Source organism: Amblyraja radiata, chromosome 10, assembly GCF_010909765.2.
Source record: "Amblyraja radiata isolate CabotCenter1 chromosome 10, sAmbRad1.1.pri, whole genome shotgun sequence".
Classification (NCBI taxonomy): Eukaryota; Metazoa; Chordata; class Chondrichthyes; order Rajiformes; family Rajidae; genus Amblyraja; species Amblyraja radiata.
In genome coordinates this window covers 25,685,085-25,707,150 of record NC_045965.1, presented here as the reverse complement: position 1 = coordinate 25,707,150, position 22,066 = coordinate 25,685,085, and the positions used below count along the sequence as shown (strand labels likewise).

Sequence of the window (22,066 nt, the reverse complement as noted above, 5' to 3'; positions counted from 1 at the left end):
CAGCAGATCTTTCATTAACCTATGCTTCCTGTTTAATCTGTGATAAATACCAGTTGGTGTTATGCAAACAGCTGTTTCTATGTAAAACTTGATGGTTTCTTTTTTTTTAATGAAGCTCCTTTTATCCTGACCCTTACTTTCTGTGCTGGCTTTTCTTTACAAAATTCTGACAAAGTACCGCAGTTCTCCTAGCGGACTTAAGACTAATGAGCTTCAATAAATGCATTTATTTGTCGAAGTTGGATTTCACCCAAACCCAGAGGCACTACTATACTGTAATTGTATACTGTAATTGATTGTCATAGCCTTTAGGTCACAGAATGATACAGTACAGAAACAGGCACCTTAACTCACTGAATCTACACTCACCATCAACCACCCACCTTAATCCTCTTTTGTTTATTCTCCCCTCATTTTACTGGCTATTTAACCTACTAACCTGGGCACTTTTGGGTGTGGGAGGAAACTGGAGCACCCAGAGGAGACCCACACAGTTACAGGGTTACAGTTTGGTGATTTCTATTTTTTCTGATCCTATGATAATCATTAAAGCTTTCACAGTTGCTCCCAAGTGCCTCATGTATTTTCTAATACCTTATTTTGTTGCAGTCTCACTATGTTGACACCTTGCTCTGGGTCCCTTTGCATATTTTTTCCTTGGACCTCGGGAATTTCTTAACTTGCTCATTCTTCTTTTCTGTTTAACATCTGAAGACATTCAATACATGCCCCTATTTGATTCACACAACTTTGTCTGTTTCACTGCACTGAACTATTATCCTTGGTCCTCCTTAACTTTTCTTTATAGAGGAAAGAAAATTGGAGAAAAAAAAGTTTTGAGTCAAATTGGCACATGCCCATGAACCAGACTGTTTTGTTCAGGCCAAGAATACTGGGTATAGATGTCCAGATTTAAGGTATTTTGTTTATCAGAAACTGTTGAGATGGTAATTTAAGATTGATTAGCTTTTGGTAGTGGCAAGTTCTGATCAGAACCTTTGTCATGTGACAATTGTGACTACATCCTTCATCTTGAGGATCTGGTGATCGGTGACATCAACTATTACTCGTTCGCTTCTCCATAATATATTTAAAAATTATTTCTTGGTAAGGTTACCACTTTCTTAAAATTCTTCCAAAGAGACCTTTAAGTAAATAGCAATTAGGTACCTATGACTCGCCTCTAAACTTGAAGTTCCCTTCCTTTTGGCTGAGGAAGCACCTACAGTTTTTCCCAGCAGCAATTTTGAGAAGGCAACAAGCATATACCAACTTTACATCATGGCTTCAGTTCATTGTTGTGCAAGTCATTATTGTACATATTGCTGGGGATAGACATTACACAATAGTGGAATAATTGAGGAGCAAGAGTCTGGTTGTTTACTGAAGAAAAGGAGGATTATATTTTGACAGAAAATTGTGAAGGAAATGCTGTCTGCAAAGCAAAGTTAGCCTTCAAGAGAGACCCAGCGGGCGGGCAATGGAGAGGATGCCGAGAACAAACAGAGACCCGAGGAGGGGGTTGTGGGCATCGAGAACAGAAGGACCATTGGGACAACTCTGTAACTTTGTCCGCACCAGATACAAGGTGACTCTTTGTGTACTTTGTGTATTGTATGCAAAAACAAATAATTTCACTGTATCTAGGTTCATGTGACAATAAAGTATCGTTGAATTGAATTAAAGATGCCAATGAGAATTGGGATGAGGAAAGTTTGGTGATCAGAACCAGATTAAAGATGAGGTCAAAAAAGAGAGGTGGTGAAATGAACCTAAAAGAGCTGTCCCACTTGGGCGACCTAATTGGCGAGTTTCGAAGAGTTTTAAAAAATGACATGTTGAAGACCTCCTTCGACTATGTAGAAGACCTCCTTCGACCTCCTTCGACTATGTTGAAGACTAGCTACGACTAACTTCGGGAAAATTGGACACCGAATAGTGGAAAGTGAAGATGACCTCCTTCGGCCTCCCTTTGACTATGATGTAGACTATTTACGACTACCCTTGACTACCTTCGACTACCCTCGATTACCTACGACTAACATGCCGACCTACTACGACTAAACCTACGAGTAAAAAAAGTATCAATATTTTTCCATGGCGACCTTTTTTTACTCGCGGGCATTTGTTAACATTGAAAAAAACGGCGCGACCTAGCTGAGGCCTCAAGTACGCGGAGACCACTCTCGAGCATGAAGGAGAGTTATGAAGACCTCCTACGACCTCTTGTCGACCATGCTGCGAGTATGAGTCGAGGGCAAACTCGCCAGAACTCGCACATTAGGTCGCCCAAGTGGGACAGGCTCTGAAGGCTTTCTTTCTTCATCCTGAATGGTTTAATACATTATGATTTAGAACATTATAGCACATCAAGTCTGCGTTGGTACATCTCCAGAATTAAGATTATAGTCTGAAGTGGCAGACCATGCTTGAGAGACCAAGTTGTCAGGTATGACCTATTTGAGTCTGTAACTATATCAAGGTTAATAAATAATCTGCTGGAGGAGCTCAGCAAGGTGAGCAGCAACTGTGGGCGGTAAGGAACTGTTGACGTTTTGGGTCAAGACTCTGAAGTTCTGATGTCCCTTTCCCACCCCCCTGCCCACAGATATTTCTTAACCTGCTGAGTTCCTCCAGTAGATTGTTTGTTGCTCCAGATTCCACCATTCGTGGTCTTGTGTTTGGATAAAACTTAATTTGATGCATGGATAGGTTAGATAGTCCAAAGCATTTTCACGTAGTAGGGGGATCAAAACAAGAGGGAGTCGAGTGTTAATGGGGATCTGAAGGGTGAGGTTTTTTATAACAATAGCACGTTCTACATAAAAACCATTCTATCAGAGGAGATGATAGAATCATGCAAACACTACACTTAAGAGACATAGAGACAGACACTTAAATAGACAAGGCATAGAAGGATACGGCTCTAATTCAGGAAAATGGGATCAGTGCAGATGGGTAAAATGATCAGCATAGATATGGAGGGCTAAAGGGTAGGTTCTTGTGCTTTACCACTGACTTAACTTTTGCTTAAATTTTTTATGAAACTTACGGTATCCACTCAAATAAATGAGACCATGTGAGGTACATCAATTATAATTGACGTAGCACTGAAAAACCACGTAGGATGTGTTCCTGGTCGCTCAGCTCAAGACAATATTGACTGCCTTGGTCAGAAGGCAAGGACATTGCAGTGCTTTTCCTTTGACCACCAACCAAAGATAAGTACCAATCCACCCCTTTAAAAAACCCATAAAGAAAGGCCCTCCCTTAAATAAAATCTCCCAGTCATAGGCCTAGGTAAGGTTGGTTGCCTCGGGTAACTCCAAAACAGGCTTCTACCCTTATGTTTAAAGACCTACCTGAAACAGGCAACACGTATATGCTGGAATTTTGCACGTGATATAAAAACTGGCATTTCAAGTTGTTTGACATTACTCTGCTGACTATATACTTGGAAACCTAGACCAAAAATCCAGAAAAAATGCATATCTTGCAATGCAAAATACATTGCCATGTGTGTGGGCCATGATTTTTAACAAGCAGTGACAATAATAGTGCTCTTCAACAAAGACTTAATTGCACCCACTTGCTACCACCTCTCCATTATAATTCCTTTTTAAACAAATCAATGGAGAATGAGATATTTGCATTGCTTTTTGTTTCATTGAAGCATGCTATTATGACTTAAAACAAGAAGAGCCGTAATTTTGGGAGGGAGTCTCAAAGTCTACAAAACTTTTAATTTCCTGCCCCGCCCACATTTTATGTTTACATGAAATTATATCAATAATTGAGTATGAATTTCATTCAAGGAATTTGCAGTACAAGAGAGGTGGACAGATGTCGCTTTGCTAACCATGGGCATTTATTGGCTGTACTCTGTTGATGCTAACTGCAATTTTAATTTTACTGCCAAATGTGCGGGCATCTCTGGCTCGGATCCCCTGCATAGGCTGAAAGGGTAACAGGCTGCTGATGACCGTTTATTAGCTGAACTCTGTGGATGCTACCTGCAATTTTGACTTTACAGCCATGTACACAGACATCTCTGGCTCGGGTCCCCTGCGTGGTCTGAAAGTGTAACTGGCTGCTGATGAGAAAAACAATGTAAGATGAAAAAGAAGAGTGATGTCGTCAAATGTCTTTGCAAAATTAGTTGCAGATGCACAGTCTTCTGCTGTTTTACATGCACTTCCGTTTAATAGGCTTCCCCGAATGTAATATCTTCTAACTGAAAATTACGTTCCAGACTTAAACACTGAGATAGGACATTGTGTTTTGTATTTTTTAATTATTTGTGGTATTGATGTTTTAATACTATTTATTATAGTCAAACAGTGTGGAAACAGGCCCTTCAGCCCAACTTGCCCACACCAACAAACGTGTCCCATCCACACTGGTCCCACTTCCCAGCATTTGACCGAGCTCAGTTTAGTTTATTGTCACGTGTTCTGAGGTATGGTGAAAAGCTTTTATTGCGTTCAGTCAGCAGAAAGACAAAACATGATTACAATTGAGTCATTTGCAGAGTACAGATACGTGATAAGGAAATAACGTTTAGTGCATGGTAAAGTCAGCAAAGTCCAGTCAAGGATAGTCCAAGGGTCACCAATGAGGTAGATAGTAATTCAGCACTGCTCTCTGATAGTGATAGGATGCTTCAGTTGCCTGATTACGGCTGGGAAGAAACTGTCCCCGAATCTGGAGGTGTTTTCACACTTCTATACCTTTTGCCTGATGGGAGAGGGGAGAAAGGGGAGTGCCCAGGGTGCAACTCATCCTTGCCCAGACAACATTAGACAACATTAGGTATAAATGGAATCAATAAAAGGGAGGTTAGTTTGTGTGATGGTCTGGTCTGGTCTGCTTCCACAATTCACTGCAATTTCTCATGGTCTTGGGTGGAGCTGTTCCCAAACCAAGCACCCTGATAAAATGCTTTCCATGGTGTATCTGTAGAAGTTGGTGAACGTTGTAGGGGACATGCCAAACTGCCTAAGCAGGAAGTAGAGGCATTAGTGTGCTTTCTTGTTCATTGCTTCAATATGGGTGGTCCAGAAGTTGTTGGTGACATTGACTCTTGGGAATTTGAATTTTCCAAAACATCTCTACTTTAGCACCGTCAATGCAAACTGGGCTATGTCTACCCCTTCTGTTAAACTGAGTTCTTTTGACAATCTAAATTCAAGAAAACTTGATTCAAACACTTGTTGCTGTTGAAATCGATTCTTTATTCAGCGCTGAAACAATTCTTTGAACCTTCCAACACAGAGCTGAAAGCTCCAGGGCAGGTCCAAATAATTAGTGACTCTGGTACAAACTCAAGGCATTATATAGGTATTAGACATTTCTGATACAGAGGGTAGGACAAACTAGTAACCAATCATCTGAGTCCTTCTGGTGATTTACAACAGCAGTCACATGATCCCCCCTTCTCTGGCCCCATTTTACAACCCTCGTTTGCCTGGGGTTTAACTTTGTTTAGAATTATTTTATTTCAACAAAGCAAAACCCCTCAATTATCAAAGACCACTCCTCAAAATATAAGATACACATATATTACAATGATCACACAAGTCATACAAACAAAACACATTTACCATACCAAGAAGAAATATATCTCTATAAATCTAAACAAGGTCTAATGTTTATAATCCTACTTAGACACAATACATTTCATAAATGGTTTCACTACAATTTTACACAGTTTAAAATACTATTACCTATGTATTACAAACATTAATTATATGAGTTCCCCGAATTGCACAACTTGTAAGTTAAATTCCAAACCCACACGCATCTCCCAATTCCAAGTATACATGGGTCATAAATCTGTCAACGTAATTGATGATAAGAGTTTTGTGCCAGGATACAGCTTAATTCTAATTTACAGCCTCCCCTTTTCCTGCTATCTCTGGGAGATGGAATTTCAATCTCATCTGCAAGGCCCCTTACAAATATTACAGAACAAAGGGTAAATTCACAACTTCAGACCATTACCTCAAAAGTACAGCCGCTTCTTCAAAACATAGGAAGGTCACAAATCCATCAATCTGATTCTTTCCTTTCCAAGCAACTACTCCCCTTCACACACATCCTATCCCTTATCTTAATCTCATTATAATTTAACATAGCCAAAGCTAACTACAGTCTATTATATTTCAGCCTTGAAGACTGTCTTGAATTCAGCATAAACAGCCATAACCCTCCATCTATATGTCACACTCAGAGCTCAGGAATGTGCCATAGAGAAAGAACAAATTACCTCTGGCCTGAGAAGAGGCCCCATTCAACAAGCCATTCTTCAACACAAAATTATATCAAATACAATTTCCTACAGCGTTATAATTGCCTCAAAGCAATAAACAAAGCTCTGCAGGTTCAGATTAGTGTTTCTATGTTTTGATTCATCTGTTCCCTGTATGTGTTTCTTTGTACTTTATTTCTTTAGGTGACATGTGTTTCTGAAAACCTTAAGCTTTTCTCTGGCAAATTTTCCTAGCTTATATAAAAGTCACTATACGAGCGGTTCTATTATATAATATTTCCTCACTTCACTTCCTGAAGTTGATCACTATCTTTGTTTTGCTGACATTGAGAGAAAGGTTGTTATCTCGACACCGGGGCATGAGGTTTTCAATCTTCTTTCAGTGGTCCAGGAGAATTTGTTGCTGATATCCTGTCCCATCCATGTGCCTGTCTAATTGCTTCTTAAACGTTGCGATAGTCCCTGCCTCAACTATCTCCTCCAACAGCTCGTTCCATACACCCACCACCCTTTGTGTGAAAACGTCACACCTCAGATTCCTATAAAATCTTTCCCCCTTCACCTTAAACCTATGCCCTCTGGTTCCTGATTACCTACTCTGGACAAGAGACTCTGTGGGTCTACCCGTTCTATTCCTCTCATGATTTAATACACCTCTATTATATCACCCCTCATCCTCCTCCGCTCCAGGGAATCAGCAGGAGTCCCAGCATGCTCTTTCCCAATAGTTCAGACCAGTTTATTATTGCTTTTTCAATTATCTGTTATTGCAGACTATGGTATATAGGAAAATCCTTTGAATTATTTTCAAAGGACATAGCGAAGAAACATGGAATGTCGCGTGGAAAAAACATGAGGTGATCCATTTTGGTAGAAAGAATAGAAACACGAGAATTCTTGTTAATGGTAAGAGATTGAAAGGTGTTGGTGTTCAGAAGGAACTGGATACCCTTGTACATGAATCACTGAAAGACAGCAATTAGTGAGGCAAACAATTTGAGTTTAATTGCTGGAGGATTTGAATTCAAGAGGAAAAACACCCGGTGAGACCTCACCTGATTTCTCCACCTAAGCAAGGATATTCTTGCAATAGAACGAGTGCAGCAAACAATGATTTCTGGGGTGGTGGAAGAATATTGTTCTATAAGGAGAGAGTAAGAATGCTGTAGAGTTACGAAAAACGAGAGGTCACATAATGAAAATGCACAAATTTATTTCGGGACTTTATGGAGTAGATGTGAAATTGTTGTTCACCCTAGCTGGAGTGTCTAGAACAGGGGTCTCAGTCTCATAATGAAGAACAGATTTGAGAGAGGATTTCTTCTCCCAGAGGGATCTGAATCTTTGGAAATCTCAACTGTAAAGACTATGGATACTCAATTGTTAAATATTAAGAATAGCTATTAATAAGAAAATCAAGGAATTATTGTGGAAAGATCAACCTTGATATCATTGATTGTCAGGACAAGTTTGAAGGATCAAATGCCTATTCCCATTACTATTTCTAATGTTCTATGTACGTGGTTCATCAATCATTTTTAAGATGAGGTGCTTAAGTATATTGAGATTTGATCTGTTACAACTGGTGTTATGTTGTTTTGATAGGATATGTTGTTTTTAAAAGGATATTGGAATGAGGATAGGTGATTTTGAGTGGGATATTTGTTATACTGATTGTATTGGGAAGGGTGATTATAGGGTGATGGGTTATCTATATGACTAAGAGATACTGTATACAGGAGGGTTTTTTCTTTTTTCTTTTTTTTCTCTTTTTTTTGTATGGCTCTGCAAATATTTGATTAGTGTATAAATGTAAATAATTTGGTGTACATATGAAAATAGGTGTTTATAGCTGCTAAATTTGTATAAGATAATTATAAGCAGTTGAATAAGGGGTGGGAATTAATAAGCTTTGGCTTCTTCCTGCACCTTTTCGGACATACGATTCATTTATTTATAAATATTGTTTATGACACTTTATAAATATTCTTGTTTTTTTTTGTTTTTTGTATGCTGTTTCATACTTGCTTTTTATTTTTTAGTCTGTTCGAAATAAAGGATTTATTATTATTAATATTATAGTTTTCGGGGTTGGAAATAAGGAAATCAAATAAAAGGATTATGCTATATATAGCTTTTCAAATTGATATAACTCAATGAACTGCTGATTCAGCGAGTATGAGATTTGGAATCATGAGCTGGAATGGCTACATAAATTAGAAGTGCTAAAATATTTGGTTGGTATTGCAGAAGTGTAGGAGGAGGTACCAATGCACACACAATAAAGTGGCCATTGGTTCGACTCGTTCAATTGACTACATGAAGCAAAAATAGGTGAACAATAGGGGTAAACCAACCAGGCTGCCACAACACAATGGCAGTGATAATCTAGCCTCTTCAGTGTTGTGTGACATTTTCAAGTAGAACCAACTGAGCAAGTCTAAGATGAAGGACAAAAAATAATTTGCCTACCTTCACTCAACCAAATAAGGGTTCACTTGCATCACTCAGCTCTGCAACAGCTTTGCAGAGCAAGCAAGATGTTGAAGTTATTTCTTCTGAATGATAAATCTGCAGGAGCATAATTATTTTTGTATATATTAATTGAACCTGCTGGAAGAACACAGCAAGACAAGCAGCATCTGTCGAGGTGGAATGATGGTCAACATGTTGTTAATAGGACAGCTAATTAACTGAAACAGACTAATGACAGATTAAGCTATACATAAACGGATAAAAGAATAACTAATATGACGACAGCAAATATTTGAATTCAACAATTAATTCTCTGAAAGTTGTTCAGTGTATTCAATTATCTTTATCATACATATATGCAGTTTCCTTTGTTTTATATTTAATTTCAATCTTCAGTTTTCCATCTCCCTCCCATCTCAGCTAGTTAATGTGCTGGAAACTGGATCACTTCCTCTAAACTTCTTGTAATGAAGTGTGCAGAAATTGAGCAAACAAACACACATTGAATATGTTAGCAATGCAGCATTGCCTGCCTTAAGTCAACTGAAATAAAGACCTACACACATCGCTCAGATCTGCAGCAGAGCTCTGGCAGACCAAGCAAGATGCTGGGGTTATTTCTTTTGACTGATAAATGTCCAGGAGCAGCATTTATTTTTCATATTCATTGAAGTCATGTTGACTTCTCAGGCTGAGTTAGCATTTAATTGGCCATCTCTGATTGCCCTTAAGAAGATATCAATTGCATGATATTTTTTCCTAGGCAATCTTTCATGATGGAGGATGGCTTGCTTCCTCGGTCACCTTTGGTTCGAAGGTGGTTGACGGGGCTAAGGTGGAAATTGCTGAATCTGCCAGAGGCATTTTTTGGAAGGACAGAAGATAGATACTGTGGGAGTTGGCGTGCTCCATTCTGCCATTTGTGCTGGACTTCTTTGCTCTGCTGTAAAATAGGCACAAATTTCTAATGTAAATGAAATGAAAAAAAGCATAAAAGACTGGAAACGCTCTGCAAGTCAGGCAGCACCAGAGACTTTGACTGCATCTCATCTATTTCCCCCACATCTGTTTCCATTCCCACTCTGCCCGGATAAAGCAAGGATAAAGTTTCCCTGGTCTTCGCTTCCCACCACAACCCAGCCTCCACATCATCCTTCACAGCTTCCTCCATCTTTAGTGAGATTCCTTCACCTTCTCCTTTCCTGTTTTGGTAGTGGAAATTTTCAGTTTCTCAGTGCCATTCTGAATGCTGCTTTTCCAATTGGAGTGATCATGAGCCAGAGATTTGCACATGCTAATTACTTTTTCAAGAATGCTTTGAGAACATGCTTAAATATTTTTTCTGTCCACCTGGTAATCTCTTGCCACGATAGATCAACTGAATGAAACAGTAATTCTATTAAAAAAATGCTTTATGCCCTGGCTGCTCAGTCACACATGGAGAGCGAGAAAATAGAAATAGTTCCTTTATAAATGAATAAGCACTTTGAGTGTTAACCCTAATTTCAAATCTTAAAAGTTAACTGAAATAAAAAATATTCCGTTCATATGAAACAGATGCTTGCTGGTAGAACAGGAAGTAACAGAGAGGATCAGATGTAACAGGAGAGCAGAAAATGAAATGAAAATGCCACTTTTCATTTCACTGCACAGCTTGTATGTGTATGTCATGAATAAACTTGACTTGACTTGACTTGATATAAATGGGATGATTTGAAAGTTATATTGTTTGAGCTGCTTGAAGCTCGCACAATTTGCGATCAATGTCATTTAATACATTTACGTACATTACAATGGTGACTGCCCGACCGTAGTGCTTCATTGGCTATCAGTTGCTTCAGAATGCCTGGAAAGGTAAAATGTACGTTCAAGTCCTGCCAGTTGCTAACCATTTTAACCCCCATTCCCATACCGACCTTTCTGACCTTGGCATTCTGTGTGACCAGAGTGAGGGCACACACAAACTGGAAGAACAGCACCTTGTATTCTGCTTGCATAGCTTCTAACCCAACCATATGAACATTGAATTCTCCTATTTCATGTAATGCCCAACTACCCCCCCCCCCCCATTCTCTTTCCTCTGCCCCCACAACCCCACCTGGAGCACATACAATTCTACCATCATGTCTCACCAACCTAGTCACCATGCACCTTTCCCCTCCTCCATACTCTCACCTCCAACCCCCATATTTTATTTTATCCCCTTCTGTTCCCTTCCCTCCCCCCACGTCCCATTACACCATATCCCTTCCTGTGTCTTTACATTTTACACCTAGTCTTCTTTCCTTATCTGACGCCCTTTTGTCTCTTTTTAACTCATAGCCTTTTTACTTACTCGCCCATCTGCCAATCACCCCGCCTCACCACTAACCACTTATCACTTGTTAGCCTTGTCCCATCCCCTCCTTTCTTTTCTAGCTTTCTCCCTGCCACTCTATCAGTCTGAGTAAGTGTCCCAACTCGTAATGTTATCTATCTGTTCCTTTCACAGATGCTGCCTGATCCGCTGAGTACCTCCAGCAGTTTGATTTTTGCTCAAGTCCTTTCTTATTCTTTATTTCCTTCCACAATCCTGCAGTAATTAATCAGAACTCTAGGGAATTGCATATTCATATATAATTACATTAGTAGTCAAACGCTGTCCAGCTAAGATCTAGATAAGAAAAATAGTCCATCATAATTTTAAGATAAATTAGTGACATTTGAAATGTACCTCCAAGGCTCAGTAGCATATTTCCACTGCTGAGATTATAGTTCAAGATCATGCTGGTGGTTTGCATGCAGTATCTTGGTTAGCATTTCTCTATAACTGATTTGGGTTTCATAAATGCCTTTGATATACTAAAACTCTAACAATCTGCAATCTGACTATTCAGAAATCCCAATGGTTCTGGATCACCAGATGCTGTTTTCTGTTCACTGGACTCCACTTTCCACACTCCCCTTCCACTTACGACCTCACTTCCCATGCTCCCTTTCCAATCATCGAGCTCCTGGTTCTGCATTCCCTTTGCTGTCAAAGTATACAGTGGGTTCAGCTACAGAAGTAGGCAGCGAAATGCTAGGACTTCAATCTTAGCAACTGTGAGGAGTTGCTCTTTGGAAGGATGAATGTAAGGGAAAGTATACATTAATGCAAGACCCTTAACATCATTGATATACAGAGGAATCTTACAATCCCATAACTCCTGGAAAATGGGAACACGTGGATGCGTGGTAAAGAAAGCATTTGGTATATTTGCCTTTAACCAATTAGACCTTATCTAAAAAAATAGAATGACTAGTTCCAGCTCTGTGACAAAATTAAATGTTTCTCAAGAAATCTAATAGGCCATGTAATTTCTCGATCTTCATTCTGGTTCTACAATACCAGCCCAGAGTCTACAAGAGATTAATCCATTGAGAACAATCTCCAATCAAAGCTAAAGTTATATAATTGCCATTGCGCCAAAAACAATCAGTGTTCAATATCCTGTGAAATCACATTCTTTGACAAGTTACACTTTAAACAAGGATAATATTACAAAAGTTAGTTCAAGAAATAATGAACTTACAATTTTAAATCCCCAAGCTCCTATTGACTTACCCTGTGATTTCAATCGTGCAACAAAGTAATTTTGTTGTTTCCTTGAATAAAGTATTTTGTGAAATTGTAATTTAGTAAAGTAAACTATCATGAAAATATCATGTATGAATCAGAATTGAATGTTTTCTCAATGTCTGTTCCTTCAGAAAATATCTTTAGTATCTTTATATCTATCTTGGTATATGTTACTTGGAGCATCTAGTGACTTGAACAGCAATATCACAAAATATACAAGCTGCAAAATGTCTTGCATCTATATGTTTCAAATTGGGTGACTTTGGAAAAAAAAAACATCTGTATGCTTTAAGTATCTGTATTCATAATTGTTTTTGACCCAACTAAACATTTAGCACCTGCAAATAGAACCTATATCTGTAATTTTTAATCTTTTTCTCAATCAAGTACTTTATTAAACGATCCTTCTAAAGAAGCAGGATTGTTGAGTTTAGAGATACAGCATGGAAACAGACCATCAATCACCCCTTCACACTAGTTCTATGTTATCCCCCTTCCTATCCATTCGTACACACTCTGGTCAATTTATAGAAGCCAATCAACCTACAAACCCACACGTCTTTGGGATGTGGGAAGAAAATGGAGCACCTGGAGGAAACCCACGTGGTCACAGGGAGAACGTGCAAACTCCACACAGGAAGCACTAGATGTCAGGATTGAATCTGGGTCTCTGGCGCTGAGAGCCAGCGACTCTGCCAGCTGCGCCACTGTGTTGCCCACTGTGCCGATTGTTTAGGATTGAATCTTTGAATAATCTGGATAATGGATTGGATAATCCATTGGATAATAATCAAAAACAGTAACTGACAACATTAGTGGACCCTGTGAGGATTTTCAATGAGGCATTGCTCGTTAATTTACTAACAATTTAGATTGTTATAGAAGGCATCACAGGAGCTATGAGAGGTTCAGCGTTCCATGAAGGCTTTAAGAGAATTGTTTAAAATTAAAATGGATTTTTATAATTATGGCAACGGTAGTGCTGGTTTACATTGATTGGCTAAAACTCAGATGGAATATATCAATTTTTCTCTCAAAATTCATGAATGGATTTTTTGTTCTTAAGCCCAGCATTTACTGCCCATCCTTCAATGCTCTTAGAAGATTTAACTATTACAGTCATTCTAGTGAAAGTATTCCCAAAGGGCTGTTTGATGGGGTTTAGACCCAGTGACGATAAAGAACATGTCATAGATTTCAAGTCAGAGTATTGTAGGACTTTGAGGACCTGTGGGTGATGCCAGCTACCGTTGTCCTTCTAGTTTCATGCGTTTGAGAGGTACTGTAGTATGCATTTCTTGCATAGGTTGAGCATGCAGATCCATCAATAACATTAAAAAGATAGTTGGGTTTGTACTCGTATGAGGGAAAAATTGAGATCTGCATGCTCAACCTTGGATAAGGATAAGAGTAATGTCGTCGACCTAATAGAATAGATCTTTCTAAGAGCCACCATAACATGCTCCTCTTGTTAGAGAGTAATATTCTAAATGCAAAACTATTGCACATAAGGTGCAATTTGCAATGTTTTGTAAAGTGAATGCACCAGTTGGTGATGCAGATGGTGCATTGATTATATTTATCCACTTTTGTTACACTTGCGTCAACTCAGTCACACGGTATATTGGAAAGAAAGTAACTTGTTGCAACCTCTGTCTTTCAAGTGATATCATCTCTACACTTCCCTAGGTGGGACCCAGCTCAAACATTATGGCACCATGCGCATTAGTTGACTCAGAAATATTAATCAAATTCAACCAAGGGGAGAGCAGATTAATTATTTCATCTGGAAGGAAACTAGAGTTACAAGTATGAAGTAACTAAATTACCATATGATGCAAAGCACTTGATGGTGATCGGGAAGAAAATAAAATGTTTAAAAAGTAAAATTGAATTAAATGATAATAAATGGTGGCTTTCATAATGATGTGTGATGGCAGCCAATAAAGAAAATCAGAATATGGTGTGCAACAAAATGATCAGCATTATTTTGATGTAACGTTGGTGAAATCTTGTCACTTTATAAAACATGAATTATATTGTTCTACTCATTGCAAAACAACTCAAAGCATATTCTAGCTGTACACAGGGTGCAGAAGAGAATACTGAAAATAATTAAGGAGATAATGGATTGAACTGTGATGAGACGTATTTACAAAAGCAGGGATGCTGATCCCGATTTAATTATTTTACTGTCCACAGGCTGTCCGCACAGCTAACTGGTTTGGGCAAATAATATGTAATAAAAAGGAACTGCAGATGCTAGTTTATACCAAAGATAGATACAAAATGCTGGATTAACTCAGCGTGTTAGACAGCACCTGTGGAGAAAATGGATAGGTGGACAGGGCCCTTCAGTCAGATGGGGCCCGACCCGAATCGTCATCCATCCATTTTCTCCAGAGATGCTGCCTGACTCGTTGAGTTACTACAGCATTTTGTGTCTTTAACTGGTTTGAACATCTTTGCCCAGAAATTGTTTCACATCATAATGGTGAAGTGAGCCATTCTTTGAGTATGACACCTCCTTGTCCCTTTCGATGGTATTTGGTTTTACACAAAGTCCAAGGGTTTGTACCATGCTTGTTTTTCTGCACAGGGACCGTTCATCCACTAGCTTTGCTTCTGCAAGGCTAGAGGTGAGCACAGCTCGGTCACAGTGTGAGGAGAGTTGAGAGAGGTAGTGGCAGGGCTGGAGCTTCATACAGAGGTGGCAATTTGGCCATCATAGTTGGGGGGCATTTCATTTTAGGACCAGTGTGTGCTCAGAGGGATTATTTAGCATTGGTTGAAGGTGTAGAAGACAAGACTGGAGATGCTATTGTGCTGATGATGATGGGGGAATCCCAAAGGAGATCTGCAGTGATGTGAGAAGTCATAGAATTATAGGCAAGCAGAAAAAACAGATAAAGGGTTTTCTGCCATAAGAACTATGCTCCAGGATTCACGACAATGGAACAGAATTAATCTAGATCCCCTTAAGTGGTACTGAAGTACCTGTATGTAAAGATTTACTTTATTAATTATTCATTAGGCATAGACTTTACAGTGAAGCAAATTTCTTATTGATCTTTTCAGGCATCCCTTTTTTGTGCCTCTGCTGGGCAACGTAGGAGAATTGGTCGATATGCTATATTTACATTTTGTTCTCCATAAGTCAGTTGTGCCATCACGCAAAATAATGTGCCATGTAAAAATATTTTATGACGTATATTTGGTTATAGAAAAGGAATGAAGAAAAAGTGTGGGTTGTTGCATTAACTGCTTCCTTCTGTTACAAGCTGCGAGAGACATGAGTAAAATCTATTGCTACACATCTCCAACAAATCATATCATGCACAATTGTTTAGAATCGTTGACTTACAAATTCAAAAATATGTTGGTTAATATTAAATCCAATGATGACACAAGAAACTCTAGACGCTGGAATCTTGAGCAAAACCCAAAGTGTTGGAGGAACTCAGATTGTCAGGCAGCATCTGGGGAGAGGATGAACAGGCGATGTTTCAAGTAGGGGTGTGTGAAGAAGAGTCCCAACCCAAGATGCCACCTGTTCATTCCCACTCCAGATTCTGCCTGACCCGCTGAGTCCCTCCAGTATTTTGTGTTTCGCTTAAATCCCTTGACATCTGACAGGATGAAGAAGGGTCTTAACCCGACATGTCACCCAACCATGTTCTCCAGAGATGCTGCCTGACCCACTGAGTTCTCCAGCACTTTGTATCCTTTTGGACATCTGACATTGCTGCCAGATCTAATATTGCTGCCACCTGTAATTTGTATTAACCTGGAGTGTTTTATCAAAATAGGTTAAGTTTCAGATCAATGTAACCTAAGAACTTGGTTTAGATTAATGCATTTTGGAATCCTCCTGGTTGTGAACTTTGCCCATTGATTGGAACAAGGTATCTGCCATTTCTTCTTGCCAGGCGCCTTGGATTTGTTCTGGAAGGCAGCCCTCTCGCAGAGGACTGGTACCAAAAGCTAAATTACTTCTAGCATCAGGCATCTTAAATTAAGTTGCATGAATTGATGGGACTCCCCATCAGCAGTTTTTGACTAAGGAACTAGCCAGCCACATTGGAGAAGATTGAAGGATTTTTGTAATAATGCTTTGCCCCAGGGTATGTGCTGATTCATTTTGTTTCTACTTATTCCATCCTTCTCTTGTTTCTATTTACACTTGGCATGGGCCATGCAGAATGGCTATTACATGGTGTTGTTCAAACTTGGCTTCACGTGACAAATTCCGCCAGGATCCAGACAATAAAATGTCTTTGTTGAAGTAATATAGGCCCGTTCATTTCTATACTTGGACAGAAATTTGATTCTGTTCAATTACATTGTTTTTTTATGTATGCAAGTTACAATTATTTTCCAAAAACCCTCTAGCAAGTCTGCGTAATAACAGAGGACAGAGACGTATTTGTGCAGAAGCTAGACACAAAATGCTGGAGTAACTCAGCGGGATTGGCAACATCTCTGGATCAATGGAATGGGTGACGTTTTGGGTCAAGGCCCTTCTTCAGACATACTTGTGCAGTCATCTATAGAGGTATCCCTACTGTATGCAACACCGCTGGTCTTTTAACCTTAAGGTCTGAAGGATGGATATCATTGGGCATCAGCTTTCACAGAGGAGTGCAGATAGAATCCTCTAGGCAGGTTAGCAGTGGCTTATTGGTGATTTCTAGACACTCATTATCTGCCACCTTTACTAACATGTTATTTCCCCTCAGAAGAATAATTCATTGATTGTGAAATGTTTTGCGTATTTTTAGGTTATAAATACACTACAAGTACTAGATCATTGTCTTTTATCTGTTGCTCCCAGTTATTAATTTGAGGGAGGGGGGGGGGGGGGTGTGGGGGGAAGACTGCAAAGGTTGTGTTATTCACACAGTCAGAATACATTTTGGATTTATTCTGCATTCTGGCTTTCAATTTCCTGTCAATCTGTCCTTTCTGCTGAGCACCACCCGTTCTCACCATCTGATCTAAATGGATATTCGGGCATTATTTTTATTTAATTATTTTTATGAGTTGCATTTATTGCCTCCTTTATTGCCTTTGACGAGGTGGTAGTGAGCTATCGTCTTGAACTGTTGCAGTCCTGTCAGTGAAGGTGCTCCTGCAGTGATGTTGAACTGGGAGCTTCAGATTGTAGACCCAGTGGCAATGAAGGAATAGCAATGCATTTCAAGTCCAGTGGTGTTTGACTTCATGCAGAACTTTCAGGAGATGGTGTTTCTATGAGCCTGATGTCCCTGGCCTTTTTGATGGTGAAAGTTGCAGGTCTGCGGTCAGTTACGGGAATAGTCTGGACATGTAACTACAGTCACTGTATGCTTGTGCTGGAAGCAGAGAATCTTTAAGGAATGGGATAGCAAGCACCTGAGCCAGTTTATTCAGCATAGTTTTTAACTTGTTGGGAGTTGTTGCAGTTGCACTCATCCAGGCAAGTGAAGACTGTTTCATCATTTGCCTGCCTTGTAATCAGTGGAAAAAGTTTATGGTGACAGGAAGTGTGCCACTTGCTGAGGATACCAAGCCCCAAACTTGCATTTCTGCCCAGAGCATGCATGCAACTGTCTAATTAGACTTCTGTAACTGTTGAACCCAGGATGTTGATCCTTGAGCACTTGATCAGATCATACCCCCCAATCTCAAGGAAAAATGGTCATCACATAAAATATTTAACTTAGAGGATAAGGTATTTTGTGATTCAAGAGAGTGAAATGTCAGAAATGGTATTGGTTTTCTTAATTAATATTAAATTCGAGTGTGTTAATTTTATAAATTGCCATCATATGTTAGCTGGTTTCAACTTCTGTCAATTGAATGTGTGGTCCAAATTAATGATTCATTTTGGCAAAAATCTAATGGTTTGTTCAGCTGCAAAATTTCATGATCTCATACTGATCCAATAGGTGTACAATTCTGAAGTCTAACTGTAGCGATATTTCACGTCATGTTTATCACATGAGGTGCAAATTAAATCCCCCACAAAGCAGGAAGCGTATCAGAATGAACAGATGGATACCAGGCTGTGACTATAGGGGATTTGCTGGTACTGAAGCTGAAAGGAGTATCAGTCTGCAGATTGGAATGCACTGCCAGAGGAGGTGGTGGAATCTGATACAGTAACTACATTTAAGTGACATTTAGACACACACTTAGATAGGCAAGGCATAGAAGGATATGGTCCTAATGGAAATAACGAGGAAGAAGATTGAACTTTATTGCCATCCATCTTTATTGCCATGAATGTGGAATCCACTGTGCAGGGCCGGCCTTAAGCCCATTTGACCGATTGCTCCCAAATGGGCCCCGCGCCTAATGAGGGCCCCGCACTAATGTTCCGTATTTCGTACGGAAATACGAATTCTCTTTGTTAAATAAAGATTTTTTAAATCGGCATCTGGATTTTTTTTAAACGAACATGTATAACAACCGCTGCACGGCCATCAGACACAAACGATGTGTTAACTCGTACTGTTAGCACTTCTTAACATGAAGTAGTTAACAAGTTGTTATACAATGTCATCAATCTGCATCCATCCACATTCCTCAGTAAATGTTATTGTGTTTTGAATAAGTATTAATGACGCCATGTTCCTTTGAATAAAATTCACGCGGCGTCAATAATACTTGTTTAAAACACAATTACATTTACTGAGGAATGTAGATCGATGACACATTGAGAATTTCTTTAAACTCACCATCATGAGTGAGGGCCCCGGACCGCGAGAAGGGGCTTCTTCCTGGTGTGCAGGTTAGTCATTCACCTACCGACCCACGTTGTGTCTCTCTGTGTTTTGCTCTCTCTCTCCCTCCCTCTCTCTCTCGCGCTCTCTCTCCCGCTCCCCATCTCGTCTCTCTCTAGCTCTCCCACTCCCTCTCTATCACCCTGATCGCCCTCAGCATTCCCGGAATCATTGACGTTTAGCGGTAGACAAAAATGCTGGAGAAACCCAGCGGGTGAGGCAGCCGCCTTGCCCGCTGAGTTCCTCCAGCACTCTGTGTTTTTTGTTTGGCTCTGAAGTTGAAGGCGGCTCAGCGGGACGGGCAGCGGCTCTGGGGAGAGGGTTGCGTTTCTGGTCGAGACCCTTCTTCAGACAATCACAAGTACTCTCACCGACGAGAGCTCAATTCAGTCTGAAGAAGGGTCTTCTCTCCAGAGTCGCTGCGCTGCCTGTCCTGCTGAGTTTCTCCAGCTTTATGTCTATCTTCAATTTCAGAGAAATGCAATTTCTCACGGGGGGCTTATAACGTCTCTAAACCCCTCTGGGACCCTCTGAACACCTCTAAACACCCTCTATTCCCCTCTATAACACTTCTGAACACTTCTAAACCCATCTGAAGCCCTCTAAACATCTCTGTTTAAACCCCTCTAAACTAGGAGGCTGTAAGGTGACTTGGATAGGCTGGGTGAGTGGGCATGGCAGATGCAGTATAATGTGGATAAATGTGAGGTTACCCACTTTGGTGGCAAAAACAGGAAAGTAGACTATTATCTGAATGGTGGCCGATTAGGAAAAGGGGAGATGCAATGAGACCTGGGTGTCATGGTACACCAGTCATTGAAAGTAGGCACGCAGGTGCAGCAGGCCGTGAAGAAAGCGAATGGTATGTTAGCATTCATAGCAAAAGGATTTGAGTATAGGAGCAGGGAGGTTCTACTGCAGTTGTACAGGGTCTTGGTGAGACCATACCTGGAGTATTGCGTACAGTTTTGGGCTCCTAATTTGAGGAAGGACATTCTTGCCATAGAGGGAGTACAGAGAAGGTTCACCAGACTGATTCCTGGGATGTCAGGACTTTCATATGAAGAAAGACTGGATAGACTCGGCTTGTACTCGCTTAAATTTAGAAGATTGAGGGGGGATCTTATAGAAACGCACAAAATTCTTAAGGGGTTGGACAGGCTAGATGCAGGAAGATTGTTCCCGATGTTGGGGAAGTCCAGAACAAGGGGTCACAGTTTAAGGATAAAGGGGAAATCTTTTAGGACTGAGATGAGAAAAACATTTTTTACACAGAGAGTGGAGAATCTCTGGAATTCTCTGCCACAGAATGTAGTTGAGGCCAGTTCGTTGGCTATATTTAAGAGGGAGTTAGATGTGGCCCTTGTGGCTAAAGGAATCAGGGGATATGGAGAGAAAGCAGGTACAGGATACTGAGTTGGATGATCAGCCATGATCATATTGAATGGCTGTGCAAGCTCAAAGGGCCGAATGGCCTACTCCTGCACCTTGTTTCTATGACGGCGTCCAACTGCTGTCTGGTTCGTTGATCGGTTTGCTAGATATGAACTGTTTTGGGAGAGAAAAACTCTCACGGCAGACCAAACGTGTTAAACAGAAATTGGTCAGATATTGAGCTTTACACAGTGAGAAATCATGTGAAATAATCACCGAATTTAATTTTAAATGAATGTACCTGCATGTTATACTGTTTAGTTTGGAGATACAACCAGATAGTCTACTGAGTTCGCACCGACCAGCGATTATTGTTTTCCTATTTGACAATTTTATTTGGCGGCCAATCAATCGCTGTCTCTAAGGGGGTTGCATCCAATCACCAACCAGCTTGCCTTAAATTTCTCGTCCAATCAACAAATAGGTCTCCCCCCGTCCAATCAGCCGCTGTCTCCAAGGGCATTGTGTCCAATCACATAATGCAGTTTAATGGTAATTAGCAGCTACGGTAAAGGTTGGAAGCCAGCGGAGCTACTGACAGTCAAACGGGAGCAGGAGAGATTCACACAGTGTAGAATCCATAGCACCTAGTGTACAATTTCATAATATATACTAAATAACTGGGCTGACAGACCTTGTCTGGGAATCTGGGGGTCACCAAAATTGTTCCCAATTGGGCCCCGCACCCCCTAAGACCGGCCCTGCCACTGTGGTGGATCTTTATGTTAACTTTTATGTGGTTGTGTGTCTTGTTGCTTTTCACTTAGTATGGCTGTATGGTAACTCAAATTTCACTGTACCTTAACTGGTACATGTGACAATAAACTGACCATGAAACCTTGAAATGGAATTAGTGTAGATGAGCAATGTCAGCATGGAAGTGGTGGACTGAAGGGCTACTTTCCATACAACTGTCTCTGTATATTTGGCCCTTTAACTTCACTCAATTTTTGATTACCTTGCTAAGCAGAGTATTTTATTTCTCTTCAGTGGGAGGCAAAATAAAATGATAATGACGTGTCTGGGTAAAATGTCAAACTTTTCAAAGTATTCAAAATAAAATAAACGTACTGGAGAAATTTGAGATGATGTTAGGTACTCACAATGGAGGACCAATGGCTGTACTCAGCTGCATGTGATGATCAACCAGCATCACTGAAACAAACTATTCAGCTGTAAGGGTCTTGAGTTACTTGCAGACCCTCCTGGTACAAAATGGCTGGTATATTTCAATGTCTTACAACACTTAGTAATTGATGAGCTGTCATTGCAAAAATAACCAGGAAAATGACTCATTTGTCACATGATTCCCACTGGTTCACTCACTCGCTTCAGGGAAGAGAACTTGCCTTCCCATACTGCCTGGTGTATGTAAGGCTAATCCCAACTAAATATTAGATCCTAAATGGCCCCACAAGTTGTTCAGCTGCAAAAGCAATCCCAACAAAGAAAGTAAAGAGAGCCCACTAACACTTTATTTTGGCAAATAAAGATGGTGATTAAACATGTCCCCAATGT

General features: G+C 40.1%; 1 protein-coding gene across 2 annotated transcripts in view; it reads left to right on the top strand.

Annotated features, from left to right (window-relative positions):
• atf6 (activating transcription factor 6) overlaps positions 1–22,066 on the top strand; it is a 226,792-nt gene that overhangs the window by 203,392 nt on the left and 1,334 nt on the right. The window lies entirely within an intron of this gene.